This window comes from Hydractinia symbiolongicarpus, chromosome 11, assembly GCF_029227915.1.
Source record: "Hydractinia symbiolongicarpus strain clone_291-10 chromosome 11, HSymV2.1, whole genome shotgun sequence".
NCBI lineage: Eukaryota > Metazoa > Cnidaria > Hydrozoa > Anthoathecata > Hydractiniidae > Hydractinia > Hydractinia symbiolongicarpus.
Genome location: NC_079885.1, coordinates 16,282,056 through 16,294,978, shown reverse-complemented (window position 1 = coordinate 16,294,978; position 12,923 = coordinate 16,282,056). Strand labels below are relative to the sequence as shown.

Here is a 12,923-nt window from a genome sequence, read left to right as displayed (position 1 = left end):
TTAGTTAGCAAAGTAAGTACATCGCTATTTTTTTTGTCTGACGCTCCTAATCCATTCATTTGCGACGTGGCGCATTTATTGCAGCAAGATTGTAGCCGTTTTGAAGGAAAAGAAACTTATAATCACGTCCCTTACTTGATTTACTCAGCGGCTATTGCGTAAAAAAGATATGTCACAGTCGTAATGAAAAATAATGTAACGTGAAAAAGTCAATAGACTACGACACTGGGAGTACCCAGGCGGTCCCCTATCCAAGTACTATCCCGGCCCGACGATGCTTAACTTCCGTGATCGGACGAGAACAGGTGTGTTCATCGTGGTATGGTCGTAGACAAACAAACGGGCAGATATCTACGATTTATTAGCACATTACATCGAAAATGGTTTAAAATTTAAAGGTCATATTTCTTGACTGAATCATCCCAAATAGGTCGTGTTCATGTGCATTTGAAAGCTCTTTTCAGGCGCTATCCATTAATTACGACAACCATGCGCTTTAAGATTTCCGGTAAAAAGTTCCAACGAAGGCAATCTAGGGTACTTGTAGACTTAATTTTCATATGACAAAGTTAATTAGCAAAGCAACTACATCGCCATTTTCTTTGTCTGATGCTCGTAATCCATTCATTTGCGACGTGGCGCATTTATTGCAGCCAGATTGTAGCCGTTTTGAAGGGAAAGAAACTTATAATCACGTCCCTTACTTGATTTACTCAGCGGCTATTGCGTAAAAAAGATACGTCACAGTCGCAATGATAAATAATGTAACGTGAAAAAGTCAATAGACTACGACACCGGGAGTTCCCAGGCGGTCCCCCATCTAAGTACTATCCCGGCCCGACGATGCTTAATTTCCGTGATCGGACGAGAACAGGTGTGTTCATCGTGGTATGGTCGTAGACAAGCAAACGGGCAGATATCTACGATTTATTAGCACATTACATCGAAAATGGTTTAAACTTTAAAGGTCATATTTCTTGACTGGGTGATCGGAAATAGGTCGTGTTTATGTGCATTTGAAAGCTCTTTTCAAGCGCTATCCATTATTAACGACAACCATGCGCTTTAAGATTTCCGGTAAAAAGTTCCAACGAAGGCAATCTAGTGTACTTTCAGTCTTAATTTTCATATGACAAAGTTAATTAGCAAAGTAACTACATCGCAATTTTCTTTGTCTGACGCTCTTAATCCATTCATTTGCGACGTGGCGCATTTATTGCAGCAAGATTGTAGCCGTTTTGAAGGGAAAGCAACTTCTAATCATGTCCCTTACTTGATTTACTCAGCAGCTATTTCGTAAAAAAGATACGTCACAGTCGTAATGATAAATAATGTAACGTGAAAAAGTCAATAGCCTACGACACCGGGAGTTCCCAGGCGGTGCCCCATCCAAGTACTATCCCGGCCCGACGATGCTTAACTTCCGTGACCGGACGAGAACAGGTGTGTTCATCGTGGTATGGTCGTAGACAAGCATACGGGCAGATATCTACGATTTATTAGCACATTACATCGAAAATGGTTCAAACTTTAAAGATCATATTTCTTGACTGGGTGATCGGAAATAGGTCGTGTTTACGTGCATTTGAAAGCTCTTTTTAAGCGCTATCGAGTCTTTACGACAATAATGCGCTTTAAGATTTCCGGTAAAAAGTTCCAACGAAGGCAATCTAGGGTACTTGCAAACTTAATTTTCATATGACAAAGTTAATTAGCAAAGCAACTACATCGCCATTTTCTTTGTCTGATGCTCGTAATCCATTCATTTGCGACGTGGCGCATTTATTGCAGCAAGATTGTAGCCGTTTTGAAGGGAAAGCAACTTTTAATCATGTCCCTTACTTGATTTACTCAGCAGCTATTGCGTAAAAAAGATACGTCACATTCGTAATGATAAATAATGTAACGTGACAAAATCAATAGCCCACGGCACCGGGAGTTCCCAGGCGGTCCCCCATTCAAGTACTATCTCGGCCCGACGATGCTTAACTTCCGTGATCGGACGAGAACAGGTGTGTTCATCGTGGTATGGTCGTAGACAAACAAACGGGCAGATATCTACGATTTACTAGCACATTACATCGAAAATGATTTAAACTTTAAAGGTCATATTTCTTGACTGGATTATCCGAAGTAGGTCGTGTTTATGTGCATTTGAAAGCTCTTTTCAAGCGCTATCCATTATTAACGACAACCATGCGCTTTAAGATTTCCGGTAAAAAATTCCAACAAAGGCAATCTAGTGTACTTTCAGTCTTAATTTTCATATGACAAAGTTAATTAGCAAAGTAACTACATCGCAATTTTCTTTGTCTGACGCTCTTAATCCATTCATTTGCGACGTGGCGCATTTATTGCAGCAAGATTGTAGCCCTTTTTAAGGGAAAGAAACTTCTAATCATGTCCCTTACTTGATTCACTCAGCGGCTATTGCGTAAAAAAGATACGTCACAGTCGTAATGATAAATAATGTAACGTGAAAAAGTCAATAGCCTACGACACCGGGAGTTCCCAGGCGGTGCCCCATCCAAGTACTATCCCGGCCCGACGATGCTTAACTTCCGTGACCGGACGAGAACAGGTGTGTTCATCGTGGTATGGTCGTAGACAAGCATACGGGCAGATATCTACGATTTATTAGCACATTACATCGAAAATGGTTCAAACTTTAAAGGTCATATTTCTTGACTGGGTGATCGGAAATAGGTCGTGTTTACGTGCATTTGAAAGCTCTTTTTAAGCGCTATCGAGTCTTTACGACAATAATGCGCTTTAAGATTTCCGGTAAAAAGTTCCAACGAAGGCAATCTAGCGTACTTTCAGTCTTAATTTTCATATGACAAAGTTAATTAGCAAAGTAACTACATCGCCATTTTCTTTGTCTGACGCTCTTAATCCATTCATTTGCGACGTGGCGCATTTATTGCAGCAAGATTGTAGCCGTTTTGAAGGGAAAGCAACTTCTAATCATGTCCCTCACTTGATTTACTCAGCGGCTATTGCGTAAAAAAGATACGTCACAGTCGTAATGATAAATAATGTAACGTGAAAAAGTCAATAGCCTACGACACCGGGAGTTCCCAGGCGGTTCCCCATCCAAGTACTATCCCGGCCCGACGATGCTTAACTTCCGTGATCGGACGAGAACAGGTGTGTTCATCGTGGTATGATCGTAGACTAACAAACGGGCAGATATCTACGATTTATTAGCACATTACATCGAAAATGGTTTAAACTTTAAAGGTCATATTTCCTGACTAGATTATCCGAAATAGGTCGTGTTTATGTGCATTTGAAAGCTCTTTTTAAGCGCTATCGATTCTTTACGACAATAATGCACTTTAAGATTTCCGGTAAAAAGTTCCAACGAAGGCAATCTAGGGTACTTGCAGACTTAATTTTCATATGACAAAGTTAATTAGCAAAGTAAGTACATCGCCATTTTTTTTTGTCTGAAGCTCGTAATCCATTCATTTGCGACTTGGCGCATTTATTGCAGCAAGATTGTAGCCGTTTTGAAGGGAAAGCAACTTCTAATCATGTCCCTTACTTGATTTACTCAGCGGCTATTGCGTAAAAAAGATACGTCACAGTCGTAATGATAAATAATGTAACGTGAAAAAGTCAATAGCCTACGACACCGGGAGTTCCCAGGCGGTTCCCCATCCAAGTACTATCCCGGCCCGACGATGCTTAACTTCCGTGATCGGACGAGAACAGGTGTGTTCATCGTGGTATGATCGTAGACTAACAAACGGGCAGATATCTACGATTTATTAGCACATTACATCGAAAATGGTTTAAACTTTAAAGGTCATATTTCCTGACTAGATTATCCGAAATAGGTCGTGTTTATGTGCATTTGAAAGCTCTTTTCAAGCGCTATCGATTCCTTACGACAATAATGCGCTTTAAGATTTCCGGTAAAAAGTTCCAACGAAGGCAATCTAGGGTACTTGCGGACTTAATTTTCATATGACAAAGTTAATTAGCAAAGTAAGTACATCGCAATTTTCTTTGTCTGATGCTCGTAATCCATTCATTTGCGACGTGGCGCATTTATTGCAGCACGATTGTAGCCTTTTTGAAGGAAAATCAACCTCTAATCATGTCCCTTACTTGATTTACTCAGCGGCTATTGCGTGAAAAAGATACGTCACAGTCGTAATGATAAAGAATGTAACGTGAAAAAGTCAATAGCCTACGACACCGGGAGTTCCCAGGCGGTTCCCCATCCAGGTACTATCCCGGCCCGACGATGCTTAACTTCCGTGATCGGACGAGAACAGGTGGGTTCATCGTGGTATGGTCGTAGACAAACAAACGGGCAGATATCTACGATTTATTAGCACATTACATCGAAAATGGTTTAAACTTTAAAGGTCATATTTCTTGACTGAATCATCCCAAATAGGTCGTGTTTATGTGCATTTGAAAGCTCTTTTCAGGCGCTATCCATTAATTACGACAATAATGCGCTTTAAAATTTCCGGTAAAAAGTTCCAACGAAGGCAATCTAGGGTACTTGCAGACTTAATTTTCATATGACAAAGTTAATTAGCAAATTAACTACATCGCAATTTTCTTTGTCTGATGCTCGTAATCCATTCATTTGCGACGTGGCGCATTTATTGCAGCACGATTGTAGCCTTTTTGAAGGGAAATCAACTTCTAATCATGTCATTTACTTGATTTACTCAGCGGCTATTGCGTGAAAAAGATACGTCACAGTCGTAATGATAAAGAATGTAACGTGAAAAAGTCAATAGCCTACGACACCGGGAGTTCCCAGGCGGTTCCCCATCCAGGTACTATCCCGGCCCGACGATGCTTAACTTCCGTGATCGGACGAGAACAGGTGGGTTCATCGTGGTATGGTCGTAGACAAACAAACGGGCAGATATCTACGATTTATTAGCACATTACATCGAAAATGGTTTAAACTTTAAAGGTCATATTTCTTGACTGAATCATCCCAAATAGGTCGTGTTTATGTGCATTTGAAAGCTCTTTTCAGGCGCTATCCATTAATTACGACAATAATGCGCTTTAAAATTTCCGGTAAAAAGTTCCAACGAAGGCAATCTAGGGTACTTGCAGACTTAATTTTCATATGACAAAGTTAATTAGCAAATTAACTACATCGCAATTTTCTTTGTCTGATGCTCGTAATCCATTCATTTGCGACGTGGCGCATTTATTGCAGCACGATTGTAGCCTTTTTGAAGGGAAATCAACTTCTAATCATGTCATTTACTTGATTTACTCAGCGGCTATTGCGTGAAAAAGATACGTCACAGTCGTAATGATAAAGAATGTAACGTGAAAAAGTCAATAGCCTACGACACCGGGAGTTCCCAGGCGGTTCCCCATCCAGGTACTATCCCGGCCCGACGATGCTTAACTTCCGTGATCGGACGAGAACAGGTGGGTTCATCGTGGTATGGTCGTAGACAAACAAACGGGCAGATATCTACGATTTATTAGCACATTACATCGAAAATGGTTTAAACTTTAAAGGTCATATTTCTTGACTGAATCATCCCAAATAGGTCGTGTTTATGTGCATTTGAAAGCTCTTTTCAGGCGCTATCCATTAATTACGACAATAATGCGCTTTAAAATTTCCGGTAAAAAGTTCCAACGAAGGCAATCTAGGGTACTTGCAGACTTAATTTTCATATGACAAAGTTAATTAGCAAATTAACTACATCGCCATTTTCTTTGTCTGACGCTCGTAATCCATTCATTTGCGACGTGGCGCATTTATTGCAGCCAGATTGTAGCCTTTTTGAAGGGAAAGAAACTTATAATCACGTCCCTTACTTGATTTACTCAGCGGCTATTGCGTAAAAAAGATATGTCACAGTCGTAATGATAAATAATGTAACGTGAAAAAGTCAATAGACTACGACACCGGGAGTTCCCAGGCGGTCCCCCATCCAAGTACTATCCCGGCCCGACGATGCTTAACTTCCGTGATCGGACGAGAACAGGTGTGTTCATCGTGGTATGGTCGTAGACAAACAAACGGGCAGATATCTACGATTTATTAGCACATTACATCGAAAATGGTTTAAAATTTAAAGGTCATATTTCTTGACTGAATCATCCCAAATAGGTCGTGTTCATGTGCATTTGAAAGCTCTTTTCAGGCGCTATCCATTAATTACGACAACCATGCGCTTTAAGATTTCCGGTAAAAAGTTCCAACGAAGGCAATCTAGGGTACTTGCGGACTTAATTTTCATATGACAAAGTTAATTAGCAAAGTAAGTACATCGCAATTTTCTTTGTCTGATGCTCGTAATCCATTCATTTGCGACGTGGCGCATTTATTGCAGCACGATTGTAGCCTTTTTGAAGGGAAATCAACCTCTAATCATGTCCCTTACTTGATTTACTCAGCGGCTATTGCGTGAAAAAGATACGTCACAGTCGTAATGATAAAGAATGTAACGTGAAAAAGTCAATAGCCTACGACACCGGGAGTTCCCAGCCGGTTCCCCATCCAGGTACTATCCCGGCCCGACGATGCTTAACTTCCGTGATCGGACGAGAACAGGTGGGTTCATCGTGGTATGGTCGTAGACAAACAAACGGGCAGATATCTACGATTTATTAGCACATTACATCGAAAATGGTTTAAACTTTAAAGGTCATATTTCTTGACTGAATCATCCCAAATAGGTCGTGTTTATGTGCATTTGAAAGCTCTTTTCAGGCGCTATCCATTAATTACGACAATAATGCGCTTTAAAATTTCCGGTAAAAAGTTCCAACGAAGGCAATCTAGGGTACTTGCAGACTTAATTTTCATATGACAAAGTTAATTAGCAAATTAACTACATCGCAATTTTCTTTGTCTGATGCTCGTAATCCATTCATTTGCGACGTGGCGCATTTATTGCAGCACGATTGTAGCCTTTTTGAAGGGAAATCAACTTCTAATCATGTCATTTACTTGATTTACTCAGCGGCTATTGCGTGAAAAAGATACGTCACAGTCGTAATGATAAAGAATGTAACGTGAAAAAGTCAATAGCCTACGACACCGGGAGTTTCCAGGCGGTTCCCCATCCAGGTACTATCCCGGCCCGACGATGCTTAACTTCCGTGATCGGACGAGAACAGGTGGGTTCATCGTGGTATGGTCGTAGACAAACAAACGGGCAGATATCTACGATTTATTAGCACATTACATCGAAAATGGTTTAAACTTTAAAGGTCATATTTCTTGACTGAATCATCCCAAATAGGTCGTGTTTATGTGCATTTGAAAGCTCTTTTCAGGCGCTATCCATTAATTACGACAATAATGCGCTTTAAAATTTCCGGTAAAAAGTTCCAACGAAGGCAATCTAGGGTACTTGCAGACTTAATTTTCATATGACAAAGTTAATTAGCAAATTAACTACATCGCCATTTTCTTTGTCTGACGCTCGTAATCCATTCATTTGCGACGTGGCGCATTTATTGCAGCCAGATTGTAGCCTTTTTGAAGGGAAAGAAACTTATAATCACGTCCCTTACTTGATTTACTCAGCGGCTATTGCGTAAAAAAGATATGTCACAGTCGTAATGATAAATAATGTAACGTGAAAAAGTCAATAGACTACGACACCGGGAGTTCCCAGGCGGTCCCCCATCCAAGTACTATCCCGGCCCGACGATGCTTAACTTCCGTGATCGGACGAGAACAGGTGTGTTCATCGTGGTATGGTCGTAGACAAACAAACGGGCTGATATCTACGATTTATTAGCACATTACATCGAAAATGGTTTAAAATTTAAAGGTCATATTTCTTGACTGAATCATCCCAAATAGGTCGTGTTCATGTGCATTTGAAAGCTCTTTTCAGGCGCTATCCATTAATTACGACAACCATGCGCTTTAAGATTTCCGGTAAAAAGTTCCAACGAAGGCAATCTAGGGTACTTGTAGACTTAATTTTCATATGACAAAGTTAATTAGCAAAGCATCTACATCGCCATTTTCTTTGTCTGATGCTCGTAATCCATTCATTTGCGACGTGGCGCATTTATTGCAGCCAGATTGTAGCCGTTTTGAAGAGAAAGAAACTTATAATCACGTCCCTTACTTGATTTACTCAGCGGCTATTGCGTAAAAAAGATACGTCACAGTCGTAATGATAAATAATGTAACGTGAAAAAGTCAATAGACTACGACACCGGGAGTTCCCAGGCGGTCCCCCATCCAAGTACTATCCCGGCCCGACGATGCTTAACTTCCGTGATCGGACGAGAACAGGTGTGTTCATCGTGGTATGGTCGTAGACAAACAAACGGGCAGATATCTACGATTTATTAGCACATTACATCGAAAATGGTTCAAACTTTAAAGGTCATATTTCTTGACTGGATCATCCGAAATAGGTCGTGTTTATGTGCATTTGACAGCTCTTTTTAAGCGCTATCGATTCTTTACGACAATAATGCGCTTTAAGATTTCCGGTAAAAGTTCCAACGAAGGCAATCTAGGGTACTTGCAGACTTAATTTTCATATGACAAAGTTAATTAGCAAATTAACTACATCGCCATTTTCTTTGTCTGACGCTCGTAATCCATTCATTTGCGACTTGGCGCATTTATTGCAGCCAGATTGTAGCCTTTTTGAAGGGAAAGAAACTTATAATCACGTCCCTTACTTGATTTACTCAGCGGCTATTGCGTAAAAAAGATACGTCACAGTCGTAATGATAAATAATGCAACGTGAAAAAGTCAATAGACTACGACACCGGGAGTTCCCAGGCGGTTCCCCATCCAAGTACTATCCCGGCCCGACGATGCTTAACTTCCGTGATCGCACGAGAACAGGTGGGTTCATCGTGGTATGGTCGTAGACAAACAAACGGGCAGATATCTACGATTTATTAGCACATTACATCGAAAATGGTTTAAACTTTAAAGGTCATATTTCTTGACTGAATCATCCCAAATAGGTCGTGTTTATGTGCATTTGAAAGCTCTTTTCAGGCGCTATCCATTAATTACGACAACCATGCGCTTTAAGATTTCCGGTAAAAAGTTCCAACGAAGGCAATCTAGGGTACTTGTAGACTTAATTTTCATATGACAAAGTTAATTAGCAAAGCAACTACATCGCCATTTTCTTTGTCTGATGCTCGTAATCCATTCATTTGCGACGTGGCGCATTTATTGCAGCCAGATTGTAGCCGTTTTGAAGGGAAAGAAACTTATAATCACGTCCCTTACTTGATTTACTCAGCGGCTATTGCGTAAAAAAGATACGTCACAGTCGTAATGATAAATAATGTAACGTGAAAAAGTCAATAGATTACGACACCGGGAGTTCCCAGGCGGTTCCCCATCCAAGTACTATCCCGGCCCGACGATGCTTAACTTCCGTGATCGGACGAGAACAGGTGGGTTCATCGTGGTATGGTCGTAGACAAACAAACGGGCAGATATCTACGATTTATTAGCACATTACATCGAAAATGGTTTAAACTTTAAAGGTCATATTTCTTGACTGAATCATCCCAAATAGGTCGTGTTTATGTGCATTTGAAAGCTCTTTTCAGGCGCTATCCATTAATTACGACAACCATGCGCTTTAAGATTTCCGGTAAAAAGTTCCAACGAAGGCAATCTAGGGTACTTGTAGACTTAATTTTCATATGACAAAGTTAATTAGCAAAGCAACTACATCGCCATTTTCTTTGTCTGATGCTCGTAATCCATTCATTTGCGACGTGGCGCATTTATTGCAGCCAGATTGTAGCCGTTTTGAAGGAAAAGAAACTTATAATCACGTCCCTTACTTGATTTACTCAGCGGCTATTGCGTAAAAAAGATACGTCACAGTCGTAATGATAAATAATGTAACGTGAAAAAGTCAATAGACTACGACACCGGGAGTTCCCAGGCGGTTCAACATCCAAGTACTATCCCGGCCCGACGATGCTTAACTTCCGTGATCGGACGAGAACAGGTGGGTTCATCGTGGTATGGTCGTAGACAAACAAACGGGCAGATATCTACGATTTATTAGCACATTACATCGAAAATGGTTTAAACTTTAAAGGTTATATTTCTTGACTGAATCATCCCAAATAGGTTGTGTTTATGTGCATTTGAAAGCTCTTTTCAGGCGCTATCCATTAATTACGACAACCATGCGCTTTAAGATTTCCGGTAAAAAGTTCCAACGAAGGCAATCTAGGGTACTTGTAGACTTAATTTTCATATGACAAAGTTAATTAGCAAAGCAACTACATCGCCATTTTCTTTGTCTGATGCTCGTAATCCATTCATTTGCACCGTGGCGCATTTATTGCAGCCAGATTGTAGCCGTTTTGAAGGGAAAGAAACTTATAATCACGTCCCTTACTTGATTTACTCAGCGGCTATTGCGTAAAAAAGATACGTCACAGTCGTAATGATAAATAATGTAACGTGAAAAAGTCAATAGACTACGACACCGGGAGTTCCCAGGCGGTTCAACATCCAAGTACTATCCCGGCCCGACGATGCTTAACTTCCGTGATCGGACGAGAACAGGTGTGTTCATCGTGGTATGGTCGTAGACAAACAAACGGGCAGATATCTACGATTTATTAGCACATTACATCGAAAATGGTTTAAACTTTAAAGGTCATATTTCTTGACTGAATCATCCCAAATAGGTCGTGTTTATGTGCATTTGAAAGCTCTTTTCAGGCGCTATCCATTAATTACGACAATAATGCGCTTTAAGATTTCCGGTAAAAAGTTCCAACGAAAGCAAACTAGGGTACTTGCAGACTTAATTTTCATATGACAAAGTTAATTAGCAAATTAACTACATCGCCATTTTCTTTGTCTGACGCTCGTAATCCATTCATTTGCGACGTGGCGCATTTATTGCAGCCAGATTGTAGCCGTTTTGAAGGGAAAGAAACTTATAATCACGTCCCTTACTTGATTTACTCAGCGGCTATTACGTAAAAAAGATACGGCACAGTCGTAATGATAAATAATGTAACGTGAAAAAGTCAATAGACTACGACACCGGGAGTTCCCAGGCGGTCCTCCATCCAAGTACTATCCCGGCCCGACGATGCTTAACTTCCGTGATCGGACGAGAACAGGTGTGTTTATCGTGGTATGGTCGTAGACAAACAAACGGGCAGATATCTACGATTTATTAGCACATTACATCGAAAATGGTTTAAACTTTAAAGGTCATATTTCTTGACTGAATCATCCCAAATAGGTCGTGTTTAGGTGCATTTGAAAGCTCTTTTCAGGTGCTATCCATTAATTACGACAACCATGCGCTTTAAGATTTCCGGTAAAAAGTTCCAACGAAGGCAATCTAGGGTACTTTCAGACTTAATTTTCATATGACAAAGTTAATTAGCAAAGTGAGTACATCGCCATTTTCTTTGTCTGATGCTCGTAATCCATTCATTTGCGACGTGGCGCATTTATTGCAGCAAGATTGTAGCCGTTTTGAAGGGAAAGAAACTTCTAATCATGTCCCTTACTTGATTTACTCAGCGGCTATTGCGTAAAAAAGATACGTCACAGTCGTAATGATAAATAATGTAACGTGAAAAAGTCAATAGCCTACGACACCGGGAGTTCCCAGGCGGTCCTCCATCCAAGTACTATCCCGGCCCGACGATGCTTAACTTCCGTGATCGGATGAGAACAGGTGTGTTCATCGTGGTATGGTCGCAGACAAGCATACGGGCAGATATCTACGATTCATTAGCACATTACATCGAAAATGGTTCAAACTTTAAAGGTCATATTTCTTGACTTGGTGATCGGAAATAGGTCGTGTTTATGTGCATTTGAAAGCTCTTTTCAAGCGCTATCCATTAATTACGACAATAATGCGCTTTAAGATTTCCGGTAAAAAGTTCCAACGAAGGCAATCTAGGGTACTTGCAGACTTAATTTTCATATGACAAAGTTAATTAGCAAATTAACTACATCGCCATTTTCTTTGTCTGACGCTCGTAATCCATTCATTTGCGACGTGGCGCATTTATTGCAGCCAGATTGTAGCCGTTTTGAAGGGAAAGAAACTTATAATCACGTCCCTTACTTGATTTACTCAGCGGCTATTGCGTAAAAAAGATACGTCACAGTCGTAATAATAAATAATGTAACGTGAAAAAGTCAATAGACTACGACACCGGGAGTTCCCAGGCGGTCCTCCATCCAAGTACTATCCCGGCCCGACGATGCTTAACTTCCGTGATCGGACGAGAACAGGTGTGTTCATCGTGGTATGGTCGCAGACAAGCATACGAGCAGATATCTACGATTTATAAGCACATTACATCGAAAATGGTTCAAACTTTAAAGGTCATATTTCTTGACTGGGTGATCGGAAATAGGTCGTGTTTATGTGCATTTGAAAGCTCTTTTTAAGCGCTATCCATTAATTACGACAATAATGCGCTTTAAGATTTCCGGTAAAAAGTTCCAACGAAGGCAATCTAGGGTACTTGCAGACTTAATTTTCATATGACAAAGTTAGTTAGCAAAGTAAGTACATCGCTATTTTTTTTGTCTGACGCTCCTAATCCATTCATTTGCGACGTGGCGCATTTATTGCAGCAAGATTGTAGCCGTTTTGAAGGGAAAGAAAATTCTAATCATGTCCCTTACTTGATTTACTCAGCGGCTATTGCGTAAAAAACATACGTCACAGTCGTAATGATAAATAATGTAACGTGAAAAAGTCAATAGCCTACGACACCGGGAGTTCCCAGGCGGTCCTCCATCTAAGTACTATCCCGGCCCGACGATGCTTAACTTCCGTGATCGGACGAGAACAGGTGTGTTCATCGTGGTATGGTCGTAGACAAGCATACGGGAAGATATCTACGATTTATTAGCACATTACATCGAAAATGGTTTAAACTTTAAAGGTCATAT

The 12,923-nt window shown here is 40.6% G+C and overlaps 23 non-coding genes across 23 annotated transcripts; all 23 read right to left on the bottom strand.

Moving 5' to 3' along the window:
* Positions 1–214: 214 nt before the first annotated feature.
* LOC130618248 (5S ribosomal RNA) lies at positions 215–333 on the bottom strand. Its single transcript, XR_008979321.1, has one exon. It is a non-coding gene; the product is annotated as a 5S ribosomal RNA (ribosomal RNA).
* Positions 334–783: 450 nt separating this feature from the next.
* Positions 784–902, bottom strand: LOC130616977 (5S ribosomal RNA). The gene has a single exon (XR_008978055.1). It is a non-coding gene; the product is annotated as a 5S ribosomal RNA (ribosomal RNA).
* A 450-nt stretch (positions 903–1,352) lies between these two features.
* On the bottom strand, positions 1,353–1,471 carry LOC130616688 (5S ribosomal RNA). Its single transcript, XR_008977768.1, has one exon. It is a non-coding gene; the product is annotated as a 5S ribosomal RNA (ribosomal RNA).
* A 450-nt stretch (positions 1,472–1,921) lies between these two features.
* LOC130617843 (5S ribosomal RNA) lies at positions 1,922–2,040 on the bottom strand. The gene has a single exon (XR_008978920.1). It is a non-coding gene; the product is annotated as a 5S ribosomal RNA (ribosomal RNA).
* A 450-nt stretch (positions 2,041–2,490) lies between these two features.
* Positions 2,491–2,609, bottom strand: LOC130616685 (5S ribosomal RNA). Its single transcript, XR_008977766.1, has one exon. It is a non-coding gene; the product is annotated as a 5S ribosomal RNA (ribosomal RNA).
* Positions 2,610–3,059: 450 nt separating this feature from the next.
* On the bottom strand, positions 3,060–3,178 carry LOC130616041 (5S ribosomal RNA). Its single transcript, XR_008977126.1, has one exon. It is a non-coding gene; the product is annotated as a 5S ribosomal RNA (ribosomal RNA).
* Positions 3,179–3,629: 451 nt separating this feature from the next.
* LOC130616040 (5S ribosomal RNA) lies at positions 3,630–3,748 on the bottom strand. The gene has a single exon (XR_008977125.1). It is a non-coding gene; the product is annotated as a 5S ribosomal RNA (ribosomal RNA).
* A 450-nt stretch (positions 3,749–4,198) lies between these two features.
* Positions 4,199–4,317, bottom strand: LOC130616450 (5S ribosomal RNA). Its single transcript, XR_008977532.1, has one exon. It is a non-coding gene; the product is annotated as a 5S ribosomal RNA (ribosomal RNA).
* Positions 4,318–4,767: 450 nt separating this feature from the next.
* LOC130616449 (5S ribosomal RNA) lies at positions 4,768–4,886 on the bottom strand. Its single transcript, XR_008977531.1, has one exon. It is a non-coding gene; the product is annotated as a 5S ribosomal RNA (ribosomal RNA).
* A 450-nt stretch (positions 4,887–5,336) lies between these two features.
* On the bottom strand, positions 5,337–5,455 carry LOC130616448 (5S ribosomal RNA). The gene has a single exon (XR_008977530.1). It is a non-coding gene; the product is annotated as a 5S ribosomal RNA (ribosomal RNA).
* A 450-nt stretch (positions 5,456–5,905) lies between these two features.
* On the bottom strand, positions 5,906–6,024 carry LOC130615417 (5S ribosomal RNA). The gene has a single exon (XR_008976507.1). It is a non-coding gene; the product is annotated as a 5S ribosomal RNA (ribosomal RNA).
* Positions 6,025–6,474: 450 nt separating this feature from the next.
* Positions 6,475–6,593, bottom strand: LOC130617161 (5S ribosomal RNA). The gene has a single exon (XR_008978239.1). It is a non-coding gene; the product is annotated as a 5S ribosomal RNA (ribosomal RNA).
* Positions 6,594–7,043: 450 nt separating this feature from the next.
* Positions 7,044–7,162, bottom strand: LOC130617454 (5S ribosomal RNA). The gene has a single exon (XR_008978532.1). It is a non-coding gene; the product is annotated as a 5S ribosomal RNA (ribosomal RNA).
* Positions 7,163–7,612: 450 nt separating this feature from the next.
* LOC130615416 (5S ribosomal RNA) lies at positions 7,613–7,731 on the bottom strand. Its single transcript, XR_008976505.1, has one exon. It is a non-coding gene; the product is annotated as a 5S ribosomal RNA (ribosomal RNA).
* Positions 7,732–8,181: 450 nt separating this feature from the next.
* LOC130615415 (5S ribosomal RNA) lies at positions 8,182–8,300 on the bottom strand. Its single transcript, XR_008976504.1, has one exon. It is a non-coding gene; the product is annotated as a 5S ribosomal RNA (ribosomal RNA).
* A 449-nt stretch (positions 8,301–8,749) lies between these two features.
* On the bottom strand, positions 8,750–8,868 carry LOC130617230 (5S ribosomal RNA). The gene has a single exon (XR_008978307.1). It is a non-coding gene; the product is annotated as a 5S ribosomal RNA (ribosomal RNA).
* A 450-nt stretch (positions 8,869–9,318) lies between these two features.
* LOC130617392 (5S ribosomal RNA) lies at positions 9,319–9,437 on the bottom strand. Its single transcript, XR_008978470.1, has one exon. It is a non-coding gene; the product is annotated as a 5S ribosomal RNA (ribosomal RNA).
* A 450-nt stretch (positions 9,438–9,887) lies between these two features.
* LOC130618228 (5S ribosomal RNA) lies at positions 9,888–10,006 on the bottom strand. The gene has a single exon (XR_008979303.1). It is a non-coding gene; the product is annotated as a 5S ribosomal RNA (ribosomal RNA).
* Positions 10,007–10,456: 450 nt separating this feature from the next.
* Positions 10,457–10,575, bottom strand: LOC130617997 (5S ribosomal RNA). Its single transcript, XR_008979073.1, has one exon. It is a non-coding gene; the product is annotated as a 5S ribosomal RNA (ribosomal RNA).
* A 450-nt stretch (positions 10,576–11,025) lies between these two features.
* Positions 11,026–11,144, bottom strand: LOC130617253 (5S ribosomal RNA). Its single transcript, XR_008978330.1, has one exon. It is a non-coding gene; the product is annotated as a 5S ribosomal RNA (ribosomal RNA).
* A 450-nt stretch (positions 11,145–11,594) lies between these two features.
* Positions 11,595–11,713, bottom strand: LOC130616149 (5S ribosomal RNA). Its single transcript, XR_008977233.1, has one exon. It is a non-coding gene; the product is annotated as a 5S ribosomal RNA (ribosomal RNA).
* Positions 11,714–12,163: 450 nt separating this feature from the next.
* Positions 12,164–12,282, bottom strand: LOC130616802 (5S ribosomal RNA). Its single transcript, XR_008977882.1, has one exon. It is a non-coding gene; the product is annotated as a 5S ribosomal RNA (ribosomal RNA).
* Positions 12,283–12,732: 450 nt separating this feature from the next.
* LOC130616333 (5S ribosomal RNA) lies at positions 12,733–12,851 on the bottom strand. Its single transcript, XR_008977415.1, has one exon. It is a non-coding gene; the product is annotated as a 5S ribosomal RNA (ribosomal RNA).
* Between the last annotated feature and the right edge of the window lie 72 nt (positions 12,852–12,923).